The sequence below is a fragment of the Monodelphis domestica genome, chromosome 3 (assembly GCF_027887165.1).
Source record: "Monodelphis domestica isolate mMonDom1 chromosome 3, mMonDom1.pri, whole genome shotgun sequence".
Lineage (NCBI taxonomy): Eukaryota > Metazoa > Chordata > Mammalia > Didelphimorphia > Didelphidae > Monodelphis > Monodelphis domestica.
This window is the reverse complement of record NC_077229.1, coordinates 124039027-124061713: the sequence shown is the minus strand read 5'-3', so window position 1 is coordinate 124061713 and position 22687 is coordinate 124039027. Positions and strand designations below refer to the sequence as shown.

Genomic DNA, 22687 nt, shown 5'->3' with positions numbered 1-22687 from the left:
GAGGCTTCATGGTTTAGTGAAAAGAAGGCTGGTCTTGGATTCAAGAAGACCCTATGACAGTTTTAGGACATCAGACAACTAACAACATCTTAGTGCTCCCCACTTTCTAAGACTTTTAAGTCAGGGAGAGCTATCAAATCTTCATAAGTAGAATTTCCACACTGGAATTTCTCACGCTGATGAAATCTCCTTTTTTCCCCACCATCTCCCATACTAACTCTCATCAAAACAACCACAAAGTAATGAAAAGAAACAAAATGGTGTTCTGATCTGTTGGACAGATGGATTTTCAGTCAAGAGACCTGACCCCAAATCCTCCATTGGTCATTTCTTACTTGGACCATGTCAGATGGTTTAATTCACAACCTCAGGCTTTAGTTTCCTCATACATAAAATGAGATATTGTACTAAATGGCTTCTCAGGCTCTCCTAGGACTACCATGCTAGAATTCTCAGATTCAGGCTTCTTGGCTTCACTTGGCCTATTCACTTATTTCAGTCTTGTACAACTCTTCATGACTCCATTTGGGGTATTCTTGGCAAAGACACTGGAGTGGGTCACCATGTCTTTTATGAGCTCATTTTATAGAGGTTGAAACTAAGGCAAATAGAGTTAAGGGACTTGCCCAGGGTCACAGAGCAAGTAAGTGTCTAAAGCCAGATTTGAAGTTGGGTCTTCCTAATTCTAGACCTATCATTCTATCCACTGTGACTCCTACCTGCCCATCATGGTCTCCAATGGATCTCTTTGGGGGGAAAGCATTTAGAAGATACAGAAATGATCATTCTTTCCCTATATAATCTGATTAGATCATAAACTCTTCAGGATCAAGCTTGTGTCTTGGTGCTCTGAAGACTGAATAACCAATATCTTTTAGGGAACTCCCAGTGTTAATTAGTATATAGCTTTTATATTCATTCATGCGTACATTTTGTCTTCTTGGATAGAATTCCTTGAGAGCAACAACTGTTAAATAACGGTTTTTGAATTTCTACTACCTGACACACTAATACTTATTAATAATGCTTGTTTGATTGATATGTAATACACTCAGGTTAGAACTTACATTCTAGATGTAGAGAGCATATGGAGTCCTTTTAAAGAGAAAGAAGTCTCAGTTTTGTACTTATCTTGCATGATTGTTATTGTAGCTGGAGAAGATTATGGGAGAAAAGCCAAGAGGCTGCTAGAATTCATGGAAAAATTGAAATGAGGGGAGCTAGGTGGCTCAGTGAATAGAAAGCCAGGCCTGGATACATGAGGTCCTGACTCCAAATGTGACCTCAGACTCTTCCTAGTTCTGTGTCTTTGAACAAGTCATTTAATCCCCATTGCCTAGCTCTTAGCACTCTTCTGCCTTAGAACCAATACTAAATATTGGCTCTAAGACATAAGGTAAGGGTTTAATTTAAAAAAAAGAAAAAGAAAAAGAAAACTGGACTTAGAGATAGATACATAGAATAGTGAATAGGGTTCTGAACTTGTAATCAGGAAGACCTGAATTCAAATATTGCCTTGTGCTTTAACTGAGTAATCCTGGGCAAGTTACTTAACCTTGACCAGCCTTGGGTTCTTCATCTTTAAAATGGGAGTGATAATAGCCCTAAATAGCAATAGGGTTGTTATGAAGATCAACTAAGACCTCTGTAAAGCACCAGACAAATGTTAGCTATTATAAGTTAGGAAAATGTCTTCCTAAAAATTCATTCATTCATTTAACAAACATTTATTTTACTAGGCATTATAAAAGCACAGACAGTCTATTACTTCGAATCATTCCTACTCTAGTAGAAGAAATGGACAGAAAATAACTGTAATAAGAATTAGAATGTGTGTGTGTGTGTGAGAGAGAGAGAGGGGGGAGGAGAGAGAGGGGGGGAGAGAGAGGGGAGGAGAGAGAGAGAGAGAAAGAGAGAGAGAGAAAGAGAGAGAGAGAGAAAGAGTGAGAGAGAGAGAGAGAGAGAGAGAGAGAGAGAGTGAGAGAGAGAGAGAGAGAGAGAGAGAGAGAGAGAGAGAGAGAGAGAGAACATTTTAGTTGGGGGAGATAAAGAAGAAAGGGTTGAGTGTGAGTGGGGGTGTTGGTAAAGGCTCTATGGAAGAAGGGTGAGCTGAACTAAACTGCAAAAGTGAGGTGTTATTTTCTGATACTATTTGATTCTACTGTATTTTCTGCTTTTACTGATTTTCTCTGAGTTAACTTCCTTGAGAAGGTTGCATCCAAGATGTCAGTGCTCCATTCATCTCTTTTCTCAGACATTCTAATGTTGGCAGCCACAGGAAAGAAAAAAAAATCTGCTATATACACAACTCCAAATGGTCAAAGCTATATCCCTGCCCTGTAGCATATTCTTTCCTTAAAATATAAATGACACAGGAAAAAAAATCAGTTTTAAAAGCAGTGAAAACTGGAATCTCAGAATCATAAACTTTTTTCTCCTTTAAATCAAAGAGACTTTAGACTCCTAAATGATATAGCAACAGTACTTGGATGAACATGTCAAGAGATGTAACTCTAGATATCCAAAGTAAAGGTCTAGTTAAGGCCTGCATTGCCCTGGCTATGTGCTTAAGAGAAAAAAAGGAGAGGAGAAATATAGTTCTGAGATATTTCAATGAGACGTGTTTTGTTGACTGAACTAAAAATTACATTGTGCCCTTTCCTTCTCCTTCCATTCCGCCCCAGCTCCATCTTTTTAGTGACCACCATATTGTTATGGTCCCATTTTCTGCACCAGTTCTTTTTCTATTCTCCTTTGTCTCTGAACAACCAGGGACCCTGATCCTAAGAGATATGTGGTCAACTCCTCAAAGGCTGGGAACATGGATCCCATCCTACCCTCCTTATGATAACCAATTGTGAGGCTTGTCTCTAACCTTACCACATCTACTCTTTTTCTCCCACACTCTCCAACTTTATCTCCTTTATCTTCTTGGCAGGTTTCCAGAGTTTCCCCTTCAGGGCATTTATAATCTGAAAAAAAACCAGGCATCAATAGCAGCAGCTGCAGGGATGCCATTGGAACTGTGCCCCCACCCCTACCCTGAGCTTGTTCCCAAGATCATCTCACAGCCCATGCCTCATGAGGTGAGCAGGCATGAATGGGTTGGAGTCGGTGTCATGGTTTCATAATATTCTTCCCAAAACAACCAACCCTTTCATAAACTTCACTATTATTGATGAGGGGACCACCATCCTAACAATCATCCAGGTCCACCACCTTGGTATCATGTTTAGTTCCTCACTCTCCTTCATTCCACATTTCTAATCAGGTACCAGATCTCATCATTTCTACCTCCATGACATCTCTCTCATCTGCCTCCATTACTCTATTCACACAGCCATCACCTAAGTTCAGGTCCTCATCAACTCCAGCTTGGACTATTCCAATAGCCTTTAAAAAACAAACAAACAAAACAAAACAGAACAATAACAACAACAAAAAAAAAAACCCTTACATTCTGTCTTAGAATAAATACTAAGTATCAGTTCTAAGACAGAAGAGTTATAAGGGCTAGGCAATTGGGGGCAAGTGACTTGCCCAAGATCACACAGCCAGAAAGTATCTTAGGTCATTTTTGACCCCAGGATTTCCCATCTCCAGTTCTCATTCTCTATTCACTAAGTCATCTAGTTTTATCAAATATTACTGGATAATATCATTTCATTTTTATTTCATCTTTTTATTTTCAATTTTTGGGTTTTACAATATAAACCATTGTTGGTAGAACAGTGCATTAATATATTTCAATTCAATGTAAATACATGTATATGTAAATGTTGTATGTATGTGTATATCATTTCTTTGCCAAAAGATATTTTACCTTGTAGGAGTATGTGGTCAGTTTTGGAGATTGCTGATACAGAAAATGGAATCAACATATCCTGGGTTACACTAGAAGACAACACTATGACTAATGGCTAGAAGTTTCAGAGAATAATAATAATATAATATAATAATAATACTCATATCTTGCTTACTATGTGTCAGGCACCATGCTAAGTACTTTGTAATTTTTATCTCATTTGATCCTCATGACAACCCTAGGAAGTAGGTACTATTATTATCTCCATTTAACAGATAAGGAAATGGAGGCAAAGGGAGATTTAATTGTCTTGTCCAAGGTCACACAGCTAGTAAGTTTATTGGGTTTCATTTGAATTCAAGTCTTCCTGATTCCAAGACTAGCCCTCATTGCTAGAACCCATTGAGGCACCTAGGTACTAAAATGTCCTACTTTACTGGTGAATCTATAAATTGGATACCGTGGATGTTTTGACTCCAAATCCAGAATACTTTCTATTATTATACAACAATGTCTTTTGTATGAATCCCAACCTCTTGGTATTGCAATTTACTTTCTTCTGATGTTCATGATTGCTGGAAAGTTCAAGGAGTGACCACATCACAGGTTTTATAGTCTGGCTAGTCCTGTTTAAAATTTCCTGTTACAATTAGTAACCAGAATCAGATGCTCAGTGCCAGAGAGTCTCAGAGACCGACTAGCTCAATGCATATGTGACTAGGAGTCCATACAAATTACATCCCCTAACAGGGCTCACTGGGCTTTTGCTTCTAGTAAAGGGCATCTCATTCTTTCCTAAAGGTATATCCATTCCACTTCTAAGTAGCTCTTGTGATTAGGAAGTTTGCACCAAGCCTAAACCTGTCCCTCAACACCTTCCATCCATCATTCATAGTTTTTCCCTGTGAGACTAGCCACTACAAGTCTAATCCTGAACAGTCCCTTTGGTTAGCAGGAGAGGTAAATGATGTACCCCCACCCCAACTCTGTTGTGTTCTCGTCTTCAGGCTAAATATCCCCAGTTCCTTGAACTAAAACACACATGGTCTAGACTCTAGGATCTCCACCATCTTTTTGTCTTCCTCTGGACATTCTCCAGCTTATCAAAGTCTTCTCTAAAGTGTGGCACTCAGAACTGAACAAAAATACTCCAGAGGGGCTTGTATGGGCTCAGTACAGAGTTCAGTACATCAGCCCCCCAATCCTAGACTCAGTGAGTATCTCTTACTTTAGCTTAAGGACATACTACCTTTGTTAGTTTCCCTATCACTCTGTTCTCTCATATCGAGTTTGACATCCTCAAATCTCTTTCAGAAGAATTGTCATTGGGGGCAGCTAAGTGGCTCAGTGGATTGGAAAGTCCTGGATTTAAATCCCTAGCTGTGTGACCCTGAGGAAGTCACTTAGCCTCTATTGCCTACCCTGACCACTCTTCTGCCTTGGAACCAATACACAATATTGATTCTAAGTCAGAAGGTAAGGATTTAAAAAAATAATTAATTAAAGAAGAATTATTGTCTATTCCTTTCTCTTCCCCAACTATTAGTTGTGAAGTTGACTTTTTGAACTCAACTAAAAGGCTAAGCATTTATCCCTCTTAAATTCAACATTTAGGTTAGATTTAACCTAATATTCCTGTATGAGATTTTTTAGGGCCTTGACTTTGTCATTCAATATGTTCCCAATTAACTTCCCAGTTATGTGTCATTTGAAAATTTACCAGGCATTCCATTTATTTCTGTATCCAAATTCTTGATAAAAACATTCTATAGCGCAAATCCCTGGGCACTCTCCCGGAAGCTTTCCAAGTTTATAGAGAACATTCAATGATAGTCTCTAGGCTTTTCTATTCAAACAGTTCAGAATTCATCTAACTAAATCATTATCTAACCATGTTTAGTAATACCGAAGAGAGAGAATGTTTTTTTTTCTTTATGCTACTTATTCAAAAGGGGCTTGTCATTATTCAGAATACATCTAATACTTCTCATAAAATGTTTCTCACAAAAAGAGTTCATTGGATATTGCTAAAAGTATCTACCCACCCTTTAACTCCCCAGTATGAAAGAAAGCTCTGCCTAATGGATTAATCACAAAGCTTCAAATTTGTAGAGTACTCATGATGTTGCTCTTTTTAAATTATTATTCCCTTAAACAGGTTTCTCTGATTATGAGTGAGATGGCTTCAGCTAAGATGTGGTCTACAACTTCACTGATAAGTATTCCCCTAAGAGGTAAATTTAGGTTGATAGTAGGAAAATCTGTCTTGCAATTAAACTGTCCCATAGAAGAACTGGCCGTCTCAAGAAGTACTGTGTTCTTACTAGAGACTTTTTTTAGCAAAGACTAAATAACTATTCCTCATGGAGGTTGTAAAAGTTTTTTTTGTTCAAACATGAATTAAATTTGGTGATCTGTGGGAGTAGTTTTTGATTCTGGAAATTTTGTGATTCTTTGATACTGTTTTGGAGATGTTATTAGAATTCGGAGGTAATCTATTTTCACCACTGTCAAGGAATATTTCTGTGCTAGCTTCCTAAGATCTTGAGCAGGCAACTGTTTTTTTTTTTGTTGTTGTTGTTGCTTTTTTTCTTAATGAAGATAACAAAATAGAGACAAACTAGTACCTAATGCTGTGTTTGGATTCTAATTATGCCTTTAAAAATTTTCCAGAAGGGGAAAAATATCCTTGGAAGTCTCAATTAACTGTATCAAAATTAAACTAGTCATGTTTTTTAGGTATTGTACTGTAAGGAGAAGGAGGGATATCATCAATTTATAGTTAAAATGACACATATTTTAAGGTCATCAATTTGTAGGTTCATAAGATTATAGATTTAGAGATGGAAGAAACCCTAGAAGACACTGAGTCTAGCCCCTTCTTTGAACAGAAAATAAAAAATGATTTGCCCAAGGTCACACAACTAATAAAGAACAAGATTTAACCCATGTTCCTGATCCCAAATCCAAGTACTTTATTACTAGTTCAGCCCCCTCTTTTAGAATTCAATAGATGCCCAGAGAAGTGAATTACCTGGCCCAGAGTCATATGCCTACTAGTTGAAGAACAAAGATTCATATATATGTCTTTTATTCTTTCCACTGTACTATCTAGCTCTCATGATCCCTAAGATTCAATTCAGATAAAAATAAAAGTGTTACTTTCCAAATTATCCTCTATAACTTCTCTATCTTCCAGATCTTATAATCATAATTAATTCCCATCTCTGTGTAGAAGAATGGGCTAGATGACTTCTCAGCTATCTTCTTGCAATACAGTTTTATGAATGGTAATCCTGAGACGTCCAAGTATTCTTCCACATGAAGAAAGAGTCAAAGATGTTCTCTAGACTCTACTTACTGCAGCAAGAAAGGGGACTCATATATAGAATTATAAGAATATGGATGGATCTAGAAATATATAGAGACTGAGACAGATGGATAGAGGGATAGATAGAGATAAAGATCAGTTATCTAGATAGATGATAGATGGATAAAGATAGAGGTTTAAATATCTAGAAAGAGATAGATAGATGGATAGATAGATAGATAGATAGATAGATAGATAGATAGATAGGTAGGTAGGTAGGTAGATAGATAGATAGATAGATAGATAGATAGATAGATAGATAGATAGATGGATAGATAGATGGATGGATGGATGGATAGATGGATAGATGGATAGATAGATAGAACTCTGTGAATAGAGTGCTGGGCTTAGAAGCAGGAAAACCCAAGTTTAAATCTGTCCATAGACACTTACTAGCAAGTGTGACCCTTGACAAGTCACATAACCTCTGTCTGCCTCAGTTTTGCCAACCATAAAATGATAATAATAATACCTACCTACCAAAGTTGTAGTGAGGATCAAGTGAGATATATTTGTAAAGTGCTTTAACCCAGAGCCTAAAACATAGTAAATATTATATAAATGCTAGACATTACTACCTCTACTGCTACTACTACTACTACTATTATGTGGATAGATGAATGAGTGCATGATTAAAGGTAAGATCCAAAAAGCCTTTAGTTAATCCCCAATAAGGGAAAAAATAACCAAAATTTAACTTCCCAGGTATCACAGCCTGCTGCCTATACTCTGGTTATCAGCTTCCTATCCCTGTTACTAAACAACCTTGGACTCCACCTCTGAGTTTTCTGGTACTAAAGGTGGGGGAAATAGGCAATCATTAGAACAAGTGGAATGTCAAATCAGAGAATGGCCATAGAACATAAAATATTAGAATATAGACTTTCAAAGCTATGGAGGGACCTTAAAGATCATTATAGGCCAATCTTCCCATTTTGCAAATGAGGGAACTGAGGCCTGGAGATGGAAAATGACTTTCCTTAGGTCACTCCACTAGTTGGTGGCAGAGCTGGGACTGGAACCCATAGTCAATTCTGATAAATCAACTAATGAGACACCTAACAGGTCCAGTGGGGTAGCTAGGTGGCACAATGGACAGAATGCTGGGCCAGAACTCAGGAAAATGAGTCTTCCTGAGGTCAAATCTGGCCTCAGATACTTCTTAACTGTGTGACCCTGGGTCTCTGAATCAGTTTCCTCATCTATAAAAGGAGCCAGAGAAGGAAATGGCAAACCATTCCAGTATCTCTGCCAAGAAGACTACTAGTTGGGGTCATGAAGTGTCAAACATCTCAAGTGACCTCAAGCACTATCCATGGTGATCACTTTAATTAATCATAAGTTTTCCTTTAAATGGACCCCTAAAAATAAAATGACTGAACAGCAACTGGTGAACCAAACCTTACTCCCAAAGATAAGAATAAACTTCTTCATGCCCCCAGTACCATGTAAAGGATACCTCCTTGGTCCAACATGGAGGTCAACACTGAATACTCTCTATATAGTTTGCAAGTATTCCTCCAAAGTCTACAGTGTAATAATAGCTCCGCTTCCTCAGAAACCTTTGCACAGCCTCTTCCTCATTTGTCTGGTTTACAATGCTCACCAAATCTATTTATTCACACACAATGGACTCATCTCTTTGTATGGCTCCCTTTTCCAAGCTCTTCCCAAGACAAAGCTTTAACCAAGACCAAGTTCTGTGAGATGAGGACCCAAGGCCCAAGACCTTAATATTTCCCAGTAATCCCTCACAAGGGCAGAGCAACACACAAGCTTCCCTGAATGTCAGTGTTAGTCCCATTTCTGCCAGAGACTATCTGAACAGTCTTAGATGAATCCTCTCCACTTTGAACCTCTATTTTCGCATCACTAAAATAGGGAGTCCAACTCCATACTGACAAGGTCCTGTCCAGCTTTAACATTCTATAGCCTTGAAATATCCTCTCTTTCTGTTGTTTTTTTTTTATTTACCAAAAACTTAATTTATTTTCAGAAATAAAAATCTCCTTTAAAGGGGGACCTTTTTCACAGACCTCAAAGCTTGGTGTGCTAGAATAAAGGGATTAGAGGAATGAGAAAGGGAAAAAAAGGATGGAGGGGTAAAAAAGTGGGTCTAGTGCTAGAGGGAACAAGAGAGATCCATGGAGGAGTGAGCTCACATTGGGAGTAATTATGTAGGAGACAAAGTGGGCTGAAGGCTCCTCTAGGGAAATTGTTTCTGTAGTGCTATTGACTGATCCAGGGGCCCAATCCAGAGCCATTCCTGGTACAATGCACATACTCTTGAGCCCAACAACTTAGTCAAGAAGACCTAGGAGATTCAGGAGGTATGGGGTGAGGCCCTGGGGTCCCTGGGATATGTCCAGCATCCCATTTGCCTTCTCCTCAAGCTTCAGTTATCTTCAATTAGTAGTCAGACCATTTATGCCTTTTTTAAAAGGAACTTTGGGTAGATAAGTTTTCTTCAGCATCACAAGAAATTTCTAGAACTGTGGCAATGCTGAACTCCAAACACGGGGCAAACTTATCTGTCTTAGGACCATAAACTCAGAGCTAAAAGGGTCCTTCAAGGCCATCAGGTCTAACTCTCTCATTTCACAGGTAAGTAAACTGAGGCACAAGAGAGATTAAATGACTTGTCTAGGATCATACAGCTAGAATATGCTCAAGGTAAGATTTGACCCTAGGACTTCCTGACTCCAAAGCTGATGTTCTAGCTCCTTTATCATGGTACGTGACCTTTAGTCACTTTACTCCTTCGGACCTCAGTTCCCTCTTCTGTCCAATGAGCGAGATGATCTCCTAATTCCATGATTCCTGTCCTAAAATTTGATTCTAAAAGTCGAGCTTTCCACACCAACGAAACTGACATTTCTGTCTCCTGCATGCTTTCATGTCCAGCCGTCCTGCCCCTCAGAACCTTTACCCAATGTTCTCTGGAACACAGAACCCCTTGACCCGAGCCAGCCTGGAAAAGGCAGGAGGAGGCCCTCGGCGCCCACGTCCCGGTGCCCGAGCGAGCAGAAGGTTACCTTTAGAGGGTGAGCATGCTTGCCCTCTTCACACCAGCTCCAAGCAGTAGGCAGCCAGTCAGCATCGTCATTCAATCTCCATCAGCTGAATGAGGGCCAGCCGGGTGGAGGGGGCCCTAGCGAGTGTTATGAAGCTTATGCTATCATGTAGAACGGCAGTTGCCAAATAGGCCACATACTTCCTCTGCTAGAAATAAGGAAGGCTTGATGTGTTTGCAGAAGCCTGGGTTCCTGTTTTTAGCAACCACATGAAACTTGTGCGTCCTCTTCTCTCTAAAAGGGCATGGGAAGAGCCAGGCGTTCACAGCAGTTCTTGGGAAGTCCATATGGCCAGATGGGTTCCAGAAAGGAATATGCCATGTGCAGAATTCAAAGGGCACTAACTTGTTGCAATAAAGACTGAAATAGTCATAGAAAAAGCACCGTCGCAGGGGCTCCCAAGACGGATTAAACTGGGAGGAGGATGAACCTAGGCAGCAGCTTTTGGTGGTCCATTCTGTTTTCTCAATTTCCTAATTTAACAAACATTTGCCGTCCTGCTGAGGAGGAGCTCAGCTCGGGTTAAGACCCCGGATCCTCTTTCTCTGGGTTCCTTTGTTCACTAGTGCTTAAACTTTTATTAGAGAAGGTTTAGAACATTGCTCAGGAACTTCACCACCAAGACAGAGCCTGCCCGTACAGCTGTCTGGGATGACTCACGCTTTGTCCTGAAGTTGTTTGGATGTTGGTGGTATCAGAGGGCTTTGTGAAAATGATTTAATGGTCCGCCGTGGAGCAGCCACTGGGGATCTTGAGAACAGGTGAACTGAGGCTGGTGGGAAATGAGGCAGGTTTTTTTCAAGCCTAGAGAGTTTGATGACGGGGCAGAACCTGGCACTCCGGATTCCAGATTCTGTCTTTGGGACTGACGGATTGGGCCAGCAGGTCTCAGAATGTTAAAACCAAAGGAAGCCTTAGACACCATCGTGTTCCACATGCGCAGAGATATAGAGTAACTTTCCTGCTGGCTAGCGCAAGAGCCAGGGGTAGAAAGAACCCAGGACTGCTAACTCCCAGCGTAGTCAATATTTAATGAATATTAGCAGTTCAATTACTTCATGCATTACCCCATCAGACTTCCTTTCCACAATTGTTTCTCTAAAGCTAAGTTGTCTTAAAAAAAAAAAAACACTCTCATCTTCTGTCTTAGAATCAATATTAATTATTGGTTCTGAGGCAGATGAGCAGTAAGGGCGAGGTAACTGAGGTTAAGTGACTTGCCCAAGGTCACACAGCTAGGAAGTATCTGAGGCCAGATTTGAACCAGGACCTCCCCACTTTGGACCTGGCTTTCTATCCGCTGAGCTATCCAGCTACCCCCTAAAGCTAAATTATCTTAAAGTTTAGTTTTTAAAGAAAAAAAACTTAAGTATGTCTCCATCATCCTGCTAAGTTGTATTCAATGGCTATTCCTAGAACCAAAGATCATAGAACAAAAGAGCTAAGAAGGACCTTAGACCATTAAAATGTTAGAAAATAAAATAGAGCAGGAGGTACCCATGACACGAGGGAAACAAGAGGATGTGAATTCCAAGTCTGGCCCTACCACAGTAGTAATTTGCATAACTTTAGGCAAGTCTGGACCTCAGTTTCCTTACCTGGAAAATGGGGGAGTTGGAATGGGTAACCCATGGTGGGGGCAGTTTTGAGGGTCAGGAGCAGCAGAGAAAAGTGAGAGAGGGCCCCTGCTCCCACGTAGCTTACAATATGGCAAGAGAGATAAGGGCACGTACACAAACAACTCTTACACACATCGAATGGGCTCCTCTGCTGGCTCAGATGGGGAGGGATTTCATCTCCTTCCTTTCTGGGCATTCAGGGCTGCTACTCTTAGACTCAAGCTGCAAATTATACACTGGGTTTTTGTATCAAAAGTCATTCCGAAACTCTACTTGCAATTTATGAAGTCAAATTAAAAGCAGGCAGATGGTTTCTACACTCAGAAAGTGGAAACTTTTGTGCAGGCTGACAGACAATGCCAAGTGTTTAAGTTCCCCCTTATGTGCAGAGCCCTGTGCTAGGGACGGTGGGTGGGAAGAAGGTCAGATTTGTGAAACAGGTTCCTATTCTGGGAAGGATCAGCAACGGCTTGGGGAGAAAGAAAAAACAGCCAGGCCAGAGGGTTAGAGGAAAACTTCTGGGAGAGAGAGGAGAGACCCCCCTCGCTGGGCTGCTGTCCTCCGGGAAGGAAGGCTGTTCGCCGAGCTGACCGCCAGAACCCAGTTCAGCTCTCCTATTCCGTGAAATTTGTAGAGAGACCCCACCATGAAGTATGCAGAAGGCTGGCTTTGAAGTTTAAAAGAGCCTGTTTTAAGTCTTTCCTCTGATGCATGCCAATCGAATGACAAATTAGGTAGGCAGCTCAGTGGTCCAGTGGATGGAGCACAGGGCAATGAGTCAGGAAGACTTGAGTTAGAATCTAGCCTCAGACAGACTGGCTGTGTGGCCCTGGAAAAGTCACTTAACTTCTGTTTGCTGTAGTTTTTTTCTTCTGTAAAATAAGAATCATACAAGTTCCTATGACCCAGTGTATAATTTGCAGCTTGAGTCTAAGAGTAGGAGATCTGAATGCCTAGAAAGGGAGATAAAACCCAGAGTGGTTGTAAGGATCAAATGAGATAATAACTGTAAGACACTTGGCACATGTCCTTATGCATAATAAATATGTTAGCTATTATTATTATTGTTGTTGAATCTCTCCTCTCCACTCCCCTTTCCCCCTCCTTTTCCCCCTCCCCTCCTCTCCTCTACTCCTCTCCTCTCCTTCCCTCCTTGATCCTCCTCTTCTCTCCCCTCTTTTCTTCCCCTTTCCTCTTCTCCCCTCCCTTATCCTCCTCTCCTCCCCTCTCCACTCCTCTTCTCTCACCTCATCTCCTCTCTTCCCTTCCCTTATCCTCCTCTTCTCTTCTCTCCCCTCCTTTCCCATCTCTTCTTCTCTTTTCCTCTCTCTTCCTTTCCTTTCCTCTTTTCCCTCCCCTTCCTCTTCCTTTTTATCCTCTCTTTCTCATCCTTCCCTTCCCTTGTTCTCCCTTTCCCCTCCTTTTTCTTTCTCTCCCCTCTCTTCCCTTCCTAACTGGGTCTCTTGATCTCACCCAGATTGGAAATACAGCAGCCAATTATGAACCTTTTCCTCTTTCTGACTAGCACAGAAGCTTTGACCTGCACTCTTTACCACTTGGGCCAGTTTATCCCTCCTTGAGAAGCCTGGTGTTCCTGTTCCCACCCCACCCCCACCCTCTCCAAGGCGCTCACACTGGTACCAGACTTAGTTCAGATACCTGATCAGCCTTTGTCCTATGGCAGAGCAGAACTCCTGACCTCCATCGGTCCAAGCCTCCCCAGGACTAGGATCTATAGGTGGGAATCCCCACAGATGACCTCAAGCAGCTCTTCCTAATACTAAGCTATGGATGAATTGCCAGCCTGAATAGGAGGGAGATTCTACACTAGTAGTTCCCATTACTGATAAAATCAGTTATGAATTTTTTAAATTATAACTAATAGGGGTAACTAAAGAGCTCAATGGACAGAGAGTCACACCTGGAGATGGGAAGTCTTAGGTTCAAATATGGCATCAGACACTTCCTAGCTACCTGACCCTGGGCAGGTCACTTAACCCCATTGTCTAGCCCTTATCTACTTTCTGCCTTGGAATTATTACTTAGAATTGATTCTGAAACAGAAGTCTAGGGGTTAAATTAATAAGTATAATTAGTAGTGACCTTAGAAAAGACTATTTATCACAGTACAGTTTTAAATATAACCCAGGCCAAATCATGTGCCCCCAAAGCAACATGAATTTACATTTTTTAAGTTTCAAGTACTAGGCTAAATGCTGAGGATTCAAAGAAAAAGCAAATATAGTCCCTATTCTCAAAGACTTTATATCCTAATGGGGGTGGAAGGGAAGACAATATATTTAAAGCAAAATGTGAAAGATAAATGCAAAGCCAAGGGGGAGTAATATCAGGGGAATACTGACCCTGGAGCCCAGTTGCAGGATCAGGGAGGAAGTGACCCTTGAGCTGAGTGTGAAGGGAAGCAAAGGAGTCTCTGTGTAGGATAAAGAAAGGAAGGAAGGGTGGAAGGAAGGATGGAAGGAAAGAAGGAAGGAAGGAAGGAAGGGTGGAAGGAAGGAAGGAAGGATGGAAGAAAGAAAGAAAGAAAGAAAGAAAGAAAGAAAGAAAGAAAGAAAGAAAGAAAGAAAGAAAGAAAGAAAGAAAGAAAGAAAGAAAGAAAGAAAGAAAGAAAGAAAGAAAGAAAGAAAGAAAGAAAGAAAGAAAGAAGGAAGGAAGGAAGGAAGGAAGGAAGGAAGGAAGGAAGGAAGGAAGGAAGGAAGGAAGGAAGGAAGGAAGGAAGGAAGGAAGGAAGGAAGGAAGGAAGGAAGGAAGGAAGGAAGGTTCTAAGACTATAATACCTAGAGAATTATCTGGTAGGGGGACAGCTGGGTGGCTCAGTGGATTGAGAGCTAGGCCTAGAGATGGGAGGTCCTAGGTTCAAATTGGCCTCAGACACTTCCCAGCTCTGTGACCCCGGGGCAAGTCACTTGACCCCCATTGCCTAGCCCTTACCACTCTTCTGCCTTGGAGCCAATACACAGTATAGACTCCAAGAGGGTAGGTAAGGGTTTAAAAAAAAAAGAGAGAGAGAATTGTCTGGTAGCTTCTAGTCCTTTTACCCTTTATCAGCCTTAGAAATAGTTCCAATGGACTTGGAGAAAGAAAAATGTAAAGGATCAATGATTTCAGAATGACTGAGACATGAACAGATATGGACTGAGGCTGAAAATACTTGTGAATGTTGCATATCTTAAGCTGACTTTTAAAAGAAGATGTCAGTGAAGAGCAGATAAGACAACTCCTTACCTAAGAGAAGTTACTTGGGCAATGGATTAGAGGCAAGAGAGGCTAAGAGGGTATGAGGTCATTAGGAGGTTGACCTGTATGATCTCTGGAACTCAAGCAAGTCAGTTAGTTTACTTAGTCCTCAACTCCTCCTCTGTAAAATGAAGAAGTTGGACTAGATGACCTTTAAGATGTCTTACAGCTCTCAATCCATGATTCTATGACCCCCATATCTTCTTCGATTTCTGTGTACCCACAAAAGCAATCCCCCATGCCTGAAACACATTCCTTCCTCATCTTAGCTTTTTAAAATTCTTCATTTTCAAAAGGCTCAGCTTCAACAATACTTTCTTCCTTTTCAAATTTCACTTCTTTTCCCAATTTTCCAAATACACTTTGTCTGGATTTCTCCTCTGTCTCAAGCACAAACTGTTTTTGTGTATATACTATTCTCCCACACCTATCAGATTGAAAGATTCTTAAAAACTGGGACTATATTCCTGGAATTGAGCACAGCATCTTGTACATTGTTGTTATGGTTCTGTGGGGAGGGGGATTGGTTTTTTTTTTTAATCTTTACCTTTTATCCTAGTATTAATTCTAAGACAGTAGAATAGCAAGGGCTAGGTGATCGGGGTTAAGTGATTTGCCCAGGGTCATAAAGCTAGAAAATGTCTGAAGTCAAATTTGAACCCAGGTCCTCCTGACTCTGGCACTCTATCCACTATGCTACCTAGCTGCCTTTCACTTTGAGCATTGTTAATAATTAATAAATACAGCATGAGGAAATAGAAGGAGTTCTGGGTTTGGAGTCAGCCTGGATTTGCATCCTTGATCTGCTACTTAATACTTTGACCTCCTTTAATACATAGGTGTTTTAGAGCCAAAGCAGAACCAACAGAGGAAATGCCTATAATACTTTTGCTCTATTTTATATACTTATTGTTAGACATGGATCAGGTAATCTGGATCTAGTGGTTTATCATGCCATTCAACTCAAATTCAATGAACATTTTAATTTGTGGTTGTTCAGTCATTTCAGTTGTGTCTGACTCTTCATGAACTGATTTAGGTGTTTTTTGGCAAAGATACTGGAATGGTTTGCCATTTCCTTCTCCAGCTAATTTTATGGATGAGAAAACTGAGGCCAACAGAGTTAAGTGACTTATCAAGGGTCATATAGTTAGTAAGTGTCTGAGATCAGATTTGAACTCAAGAAGATGAGTCTTCCTGACTCCAGGTCAGCTACTCTATTCACTGGACTACCCAGTTGCCCCAACATTGTTAATAAGTACATGCTATATATAAGCACGGAGTGAGGTACCAAGGATACAAAGACAGTATATAGAGACTTAGAGTTGGGAGCTGGAGAGACTATTTAATCCAATACCCTAATTTGACAGATGAGGATATGGAGCCCAGAGACATTAGATAGTTGGTCATAGAGGTGGATAAACTTTCCCCAAAGACAGTTTTGATCATGCTCAAACCCCCTCAATGATTCCCTCCACTGACTATAAGAATAGTCTGATCTGGCATTCAAAGTCCTCTATAAGTTCATCCCAGCCTCATCTCTCACTATTCTACCCATCCTCCAACCCAGTGTACACATCTTGGACTTTCCCATGTCTGTGCCTTTGCTCACTCAAAACCTCCCATCTAGAGCCCTCTCCCCTCAACACTAATCTCCCAAAATGTTGACTCTAAGGTTCATCTCAAATTTTATCTCTTCTATAAAGCCTGTCAAAATCCTCCCCATCTCCCAATACCCAGTTGCACTACCCCCTTCTCAAGGCAGCCTTCCTTTTTTTCCTTGACTTGAAAGTGGGTAATTCAAGTTCTGTGACTAGGTGGCACAATGGAGAGAGTGCCAGGCTTGGAGAAAGTGCCTGAATTCATCTTCCTGAATTCAAATCTGGCCTCAGTCATTTAACCCTGTTGGTTTCAATTTCCTCCTCTGTAATATGAGCTAGAGGAAGAAATGGCAAACCACTCTAGTATCTCTGCCAAGAAAATTCCAAATGGGGTCCAAAAAGTAGGACACAAATGACTGAATAATAACAAATACAATTTAAATTTAAATTATGAAAAAGTCTCTATATAAAGAAGGGAGAAAGAATAATGAATGTTTTTTAGAAGTCCAAAAGTCCCTGCCTTCATATGGTGTATAGTCTAATAAATCCATAAATAGTATTCCCTCCTTTATATCTTTTTCATGTACCATTTTACATTATAATTATGTAGGTATATGTAACACTATACCCATGTTAGACTGTGAACTACATGAGGACAGAAGCACCCATATCATATTTATTTATTTTAATAACCCTTACCTTCTATTTAGTATCTATACTAAGTATAGGTTCCAAGGTAGCAGAGTGGTAAGGGCTAGGCAATGGGGGTTAAGTGACTTGCCCAGGGTCACACAGCTAGGAAGTGAACCCAGGATCTTCTACCTTTAGGCTGATTTTCTATCCATCGGGCTGTCCCCTATCTTATTTATTTTTGCATCTCCTTGGAGAGGTTAAGGTCAGGGTTCAGCAAAGGCACAGAATCTCAATGAATAGGTTTGTCATTTAATAAATACTTGTTGATTTGGATTGAATTAAACTAAACCATTCTCTCTTCTCATTGGAAGATAATAAAGTAAATAGAGCATGAGACTGATAGTCAGGAAGAACTAAATTCAAATCCATACTTGCTATGTGATCCTGGACAAGTCATTTAATTCCTCTTTGCCTCACTTTCCTCAATAGTAAAAATGGTTATAATTATAGCACTCATTTCCCAGGGTTGTGGTAAGGGTTGAATAAGATAATATTTGTAAAGTCCTTAACATTGGCATAGTAAAGCAACAGGTGCTTATAGATGTTTAAAATATGGTTGCATAGTATAGTAGGTGATTAACATATAGCTAAATAGTATAGCTAAGTAATATAGTAGATGCTTAATATATGGTTAAACAGTATAGTAGGTGGTTAACAAATGGTTAAGTAATATAGTAGATGCTTAACATATAGTTAAGTAATATAGTAGGTACTTAATATATAGCTAAGTAATATAGTAGGTACTTAACATATAACTAAATAATATAGTAGGTACTTAATATATAGTTAAGTAATATAGTAGATGCTTGACATAGGGTTAAATAGTATAGTTGGTTTTTAGCATATATTTAAATAGTATAGTAGGGGGTTAACATATGGTTAATAAAGTAGGTGCTTAACATATAGTTAAATAGTATAGTAGGTGCTTAACAAATGCTAACTAAACTGAATTTTTTCTCTCTAGAGATAGGAAATCATTATTTCATGTCTTTGTCCCTAAAAGAACTTCCAAAGGTTGGATGTGATAATACCTTTATCGTTGTGGTATCCCCTGGATGGTCTCAATTCACTTATGGGGAGGACTCTTGAATGACAAAGTCACAGAGAATTTGGGTGGCACCAACCACATTCTAGGTGGGAAAGGGAGGAAAGTCAAGAAAACATTGAATTTCCATTTGCCTGGTGCTTGCAGTTTGTTCGGTATTGAATAACTGGATGATGCTTTCATCTTGTAGAACTGTTCAACTTCCTCACAGAATCCCAAGGTCAGCCAGGTTAGTTTGTACTGTACTCAGATTACACATGGATTAACAAAGAGGTCAGCTTGTTTACCAGAAGACCCAGCCCTTTGGAATAGAGCTTTCTATAACGACATCTTTTTTGTATTATTACATTGAACTCATTTACTTTATTATAGTATTGCAGAGGTGGAAGAGACCTCACAGGTTTCCTGTTCTCGTCATTACTTGAGCAAAAATCCCTGACATGCGGTCATCCAGCTTCTACTCAATTTGTTTGCCCCCTAGAGAGACACAAGACCTTGGTCAGTAAGGTCAGCTGTGCCCCAGGTTACAGAGGAGTTGACAATGAGGTCAGCTAGTTTCCCAGAGGTCGCCAAAGTCCTTTGGAACAGGACTTTCTCTATTCACTTCCTCTTTACATAATACCATACACAGGAAAATGCATTGAACTGTGTCATAGAATTTCAGTCATGGGAGATCTCAAAGTTCATCTAGCACAAACTGTTCCTGAGAAAGAATCCCCTCAACAACCTCTCTAACCAATGATCTCCCAGCTTCCCTATGAAGCTCCCTCATGATGGGGAGCTTTCTAGGTCCCAAGACAGCCCATTCATTCTACTTTTGGAATAGTTCTGCCAGGTAGGCTATTCTATGATCTACCTCTTTTTCAAAAAATAGATTTTTATGGATATTTTTTTCTTTGTCTGAATTTCCTCCCCCATGTCTAAAGCACATGTTCTGGGTCCTCCCTGAAATCTGACAAGGTAGACCAGAGTATTTAGTACAAAGTCATATCCCAAGTACTTCTGCCTTCATAGATTGTAAAAAAGAGAAGCTACTTATTTTGAGTTCTAAATTCTCTCCTTCCTTCCCACCCTCTTTCCCTCATTTTTCCCCCTTGACTCCCTCCCTGAGATGGTAAGCAATCTGATATAAATTTTACCTGTGCAATCATGTAAAATAAATGTATTTTTTGTAATTAAACATTAAAAAATGTTTTTACATGTAACTGGGGAAAATATTATTTTTAAAGTAGGTAAAAATGATAGCTAACATTTATATAGCACTTTTAGGCTCACAAAATACTTTACACATAGTATTTTATTTGAAACTCACAATGATCCTGGGAAGTAGGTACTATTATTATTCTATTTTACAAATGTGGAAACTGAGGCTGACAGTTTAACTTGCCTAGAGTCAGATATTCCTGACTCTAAATGTAGCACTCTATCCACTCTGCAACCTAGTTGTGAGTTGTTAGGGCAGTCTTCTAAATATTGCTTTATTTTTAATGTGTATATATTAATTTAATTTTAATTTCTTTAGTCAATTAGGCTTGTTCATCTCTTTGTGACCTCATTTGGGGTTTTCTTAGCAAAGATATGGTGTGTTTGCCATTTCCTTCTCCAGGTCATTTTACAGATGAGGAAACTGAGTTTGGGGAGTAGGGAGTAATATGATTGGACCTGTACTTTGTGGAAACCCCTTTGGTGGATGAATGGAAGATGAATTGGAGTAGGGAGAGACTTGAGGCAGGCAGATTCACCAACAGAACATTGTAAACTTCCAAGAATGAATGATGATGATGGTCTGCACTAGAATGGTGGCAAAGTCAGAGAAGAGAAGGGGGTTTATTCAGATAATGTTTCAAAGGCAAAATTCACAGATTTCAGCAACAACTTGGATATGAGGGGGGGAGGGAGAAGACAGGTGGGTGGGAGAGAAGAGATAGTGAAGAAGAATCCAGGATGACTCCTTGGATGGGAGCCTGAGGGGATTAGAAGGATGATGTTGCCCTTTATATTAATAGGGAAGGTATGAGGAGGAGAGGGTTGGGAGGAAAATGATAAAGGTCCCTTTTGGGCATGTCGCATCCAAGGGGTCTACTGGACATCTAGTTCAAGATGTCTGAAAAGCAGTTGGAGATGTAAAATTTGAAGTTAGTTGAAATCAGCACAATAGAATCATCAGCATAGAGATGGTGATTTAGGAAGTTATGGCAACACCAAGTGTAGTAATGTAGAGGAAGAAGAGAAGAGGATCCAGGACAGAACCCTTTGAGACACTGATGGTTAGAGGGAATGACTTAGATGAGGATGTAGCAAAGAAGATTGATAAGGAGTTGCTGCTTGGTGGGAAGAGAGCTAGGAGAGAGTGATATTCCAAAAACCTAAAGAGAAGAGAATTTCGTAGAGAAGAGGATGATCAACAGTGCCAAACCACCGAGTTCAAAGACAATGTGAATTGAGAAAAGGAAACTGGATTTAAAGTAATTTCAGGGAAATGATAATGTTAGAAACCAGATTACAAGGAGTTAAGAAGAGAGGGAGAAGAAATTGGAGATATATATTGTAGAAGGGTTTTTCCAAGAGTTTAGCCACAAAGGACAGAAGAGAAATAAGATTGTTAGGAAGAATCAAGCAAAGATATTTTTTTTTGAGGATGGGGGAGACATGGTTAAGCCATAGCAAAGAAACCAGTTGACCAAGATAGCTTCATTGGCTTCTCTGCTGCCCACAATGTGATATGAATTTTTATTTCCATGAAGACAATTGTGTTCCATATCTCACAGCCACAGGATAATACAAGTAAAATATTGTTATTTAGAAAAAGATGGGCCTTTTTTTCTGGAAGAAGTTTCAGGACATGAAAGAAGTTTTGCCAAGTTCTTTAAGCCAATTCAAACTCCCCTTCTTCTTTGGTTTAATTCTGAACCAATTCTATGTACTTATCATGTTTTAATTTTTTATTTTAGTAAACTTGTTTCTCTCTTATTTCCCCCATTCATATAGAATATCCTCATGGAGTCATTGGTCTATGGCTTATTTTATTAGTTATTCAATGAATATATACCGAGTGCCTAAATTGTACCAAGCACTTTGTTATGCTTTGGGAATACAAAGGAAGGCGAAAGACAGAAAATTTCTGCTTTAAGGAGCTCATAGTCTAACAGGGAAGACAGTAGTATCTCTAGGGGATGTTAGTCCAGAGTGTTATCTTTAAAAGCTGAAATGAGTTTGTTAAAACACTGAAGGATTCAAGGATCCTTCCACGTGTTAGTATGGGAAAATATCTTGAAAAGTATAAAGAAGAATTCAAATCTGACATGTCATTAAAATCTTCTGTAGCCCTAGAAGTATGTAAGGAATTAGTATTTTTCCACCATATTCCTCTCAAATTCTCAAATGGCTCTGATTTCATCAATATGGAGTTCCTTCCAATAAAACAGATAAGTAACCATTAATCCCTGTCTGTCCTATGTGAATTTGTTCATATGATCTCAGAGGTTCATCATGGACCTCTCCACCCAATGTCCTGAAGGTCTTCCTCAATTTCTCCTGAAATTGCAAGGAACATCAGTAGAACACTAGGATACCCTCCTATAATCTCTTATAATGTTATTATTGTTGTTGTTGATATTATTGCTTTAAAATCCAAAAATATATGAAAGAATCTCAGAGTAGGTCCTGAAATTAATTTCAAACAGTGACATCTTGATTCACCATACTGGGCAGGTGTGAAATCTACTGTCACATTCTCCTTCCCTACTGAGTAATGGTTAATAAGCTCGACAAAGCTGGCTTAGGGACTGAAGTGGATCAAGGACCCCTTCTTGTTTTGGATCTGAACTATTCAAACCCCAGCAGAAATCACATCTTTGCAAAATCATATTTCATCATGAAATGTTACTCAGAGTGGAAAGAATCTCATTCTTCCATGTGTGTGAAAGAAAGAGAGAGAGAGTGAGAAATGTGGGGGATGAGAGAGAGAGAGAGAGAGAGAGAGAGAGAGAGAGAGAGAGAGAGAGAGAGAGAGAGAGCAATGATGATTCTTTTTCATTTTTTGTACATTTCCTCCAGAGGAGGTTAACAAGCTAGTGTGAGAAATTATATATGCTTACCCAGAACCAAAAAAAAGAGCCATCATGATTTAATCAAAGCAATGTTTTGTTTAGAAAGTTGCTTCTAGACCTAAGAGAAAGTTCATTGGGTGGTTCTGCATGGAAGAAAACATAAAATTTGGTCA

At 39.7% G+C, this 22687-nt stretch overlaps 2 protein-coding genes across 3 annotated transcripts in view; one reads left to right on the top strand and one right to left on the bottom strand.

Annotated features, from left to right (window-relative positions):
• Positions 1-22687, top strand: part of TG (thyroglobulin) — a 384892-nt gene that overhangs the window by 275254 nt on the left and 86951 nt on the right. The gene's annotated exons all lie outside the window — the stretch shown is intronic.
• Positions 1-22687, bottom strand: part of SLA (Src like adaptor) — a 94998-nt gene that overhangs the window by 43103 nt on the left and 29208 nt on the right. Inside the window, exon 1 of one of the 2 annotated variants that reach the window (XM_007488357.3) lies at positions 10211-10667. The exons of the other annotated variant lie outside the window; for it this stretch is intronic. The gene's annotated coding sequence lies outside the window, so the exon portion shown is untranslated. Of the gene's footprint in view, positions 1-10210; positions 10668-22687 lie in introns of those variants that run through there. 2 annotated transcript variants of the gene reach the window in all.